Source organism: Poromitra crassiceps, assembly GCF_964638095.1.
Source record: "Poromitra crassiceps genome assembly, chromosome: 8".
NCBI lineage: Eukaryota > Metazoa > Chordata > Actinopteri > Beryciformes > Melamphaidae > Poromitra > Poromitra crassiceps.
In genome coordinates, this window is record NC_139629.1 from 21,010,188 (window position 1) to 21,012,408 (window position 2,221).

Sequence of the window (2,221 nt, forward strand, 5' to 3'; positions counted from 1 at the left end):
AATTCATTTTTTTATGGAAAAATGTGGCTTTTCGGCTCAATAACTCCCAGGTCATATGACCTAATGACTCGAAATCAATGTAGAATGGCATTACTGCACAGCCTGGTTAGGACACACCTATTTTTATTGGAGTTTAATACTCCATATATTTCATATTATTTTCTTTATCGAAAAATAAGCATTTACGGCTGAATACCTTCCAGGTCATGTGACCTAATGACTCAAAATCAGTGTAGAATACACTGGCTGGCTGGTAAAATCATCGACAATTCGACACATCTCTGTTATTGCCTTTCAAAAACCTGACATTTTATTTTGAAACCCTGAAGTTGGTCAACGCGCGGTGTATTTACCGTAAGGTCTGCAATAAGGGCGCCCTTGAAATGTAGGAGCGGCTGGCTTGACGAGGCAACAGCGTGAGTAGGCTGGCTTCACCGCAGTCAACAATGTTATAATCATCTGATGATATGAAGTGGTTCATGACAGACATTGATGATGTCATAGACTTATGACATCATATATGATGATGTCATAGACTTATGACATCATCAGTGATGTCATAACTCCTTCCCTGCAGAGGCTATAAGTAGGACCGGTGCAACTAGGGCAACTTGAGATCTGCAAGTTCTTCTATCTCATTCCCATGTCCTTTTTAATGGAAATAAGATCCCCCTTACATAATATGAGACACAGGCACTTCCTGTGTTGTCTGTTTCTGTTGGTGGTGGGAGTGGTGTGGAGCAGCTTCTATTTTCTAGCTTCTATTGAGCCCAATGGAATCACTGACAGCTCCTCCAGGATCCACAGGTATGACATCAACTGTGCTGCCATCTACGAGCTGGACCCTGTGGAGATAGGGAAGGCCCTTGAGATACGACGGAAAGTCAACGTTGACGTGGACGACGATAGCATCGTTTCTTTGACCTCAGACTGTCAGAAGTTTATCCAAACACGGGGATACGATGACATTTCTGTGTCAGATGAGGAAGAGCGTTTCCCCCTGGCTTACTCCCTAGTGGTGCATAAAATGGCACCCATGGTGGAGAGTCTTCTCCGCGCCATCTATGCACCTCATAACATCTATTGCATTCATTATGACCAGAAGTCCACTCCAGCTTTTATGATGGCCATAAAGAACCTTGCCCTTTGTTTCCCAAATGTACACATTGCCTCCAAACTGGAGTCTGTGGAGTATGCCCACATCACCAGGCTTAAAGCTGACCTCAACTGCCTCTCGGACCTGTTGAGGTCAGAGGTCAAGTGGAAGTATGTCATCAACTTGTGTGGCCAGGACTTCCCCCTCAAGACAAACTATGAGCTGGTGATGGAGCTTAAGCAGCTGAATGGCAGCAGCATGGTGGAGTCCATTCGGCCCAACAAAAATAAAAAACGGCGCTTTAGCTTCCAGCATGAGCTGAAGAACATTCCAGGAAGGTATGAGTACCACAGGCTGCCTGTCGAAACCAGACGGGCCAAGGCAGCGGCTCCTCACGGTATGGAAGTGTTTGTTGGGCTTGCGTACGTCGTCCTGTCCTGGGAGTTTGTGAGTTATGTAGCCAGTAGTCAGAAGGCCATGGACCTCCTGGTGTGGTCCAACGACACATACTCACCAGATGAACACTTCTGGGCCACCCTGGTCCGGGTGCCCGGGGTACCAGGCCAGATTCCCAGGTCACACCCTGATGTCACATCGAAGACGCGACTGATCAAATGGACATCATTTGAAGGCTCTCTGTATCCACCGTGCACTGGCAAACACCTGCGTGGCGTTTGTATCTATGGAGCCGCTGAGCTCCGCTGGCTCCTGAACTCCGACAATTTGTTCGCTAACAAATTTGACCTGAAAGTGGACGCCATCGTGTTTCAATGCTTGGAGGAGAAGCTGAGGGAAGAACGTCAATACAGGGCAAACGTGCCTCTGAAGTGAGGAGTCAAGTCAAGTCAAGTTTATTTATATAGCCCTAATTCACAAGCATGTCTCAGAGGGCTTCACAGAAAGTATGTCTAGCTGATTCTAGCTAACACACAGTAACAAGAATATACAGAATAAAGATAACATTTGAACATTTGAAGAAAGCAGGAGAGTGGAGGAGGGAGGGAGAGGGAGGAGGGAGGAGAGGGGGGAGGTGGGGAGAAAATAGGAAATGTGGAGGAGGAGAGAACAGAGGAGGAGAGATGAGGGTGCAGGGGAGGGAGAGCCAGGGTAGGGGTAGGGTCTAGG

At 47.2% G+C, this 2,221-nt stretch overlaps 1 pseudogene across 1 annotated transcript; it reads left to right on the top strand.

Annotated features, from left to right (window-relative positions):
* Positions 1-682: 682 nt before the first annotated feature.
* On the top strand, positions 683-1,927 carry LOC310780551 (beta-1,3-galactosyl-O-glycosyl-glycoprotein beta-1,6-N-acetylglucosaminyltransferase 4 pseudogene; annotated as a pseudogene). Its single transcript has one exon. The product of its transcript is annotated as a beta-1,3-galactosyl-O-glycosyl-glycoprotein beta-1,6-N-acetylglucosaminyltransferase 4 pseudogene (transcript).
* The last annotated feature ends 294 nt before the right edge of the window (positions 1,928-2,221 follow it).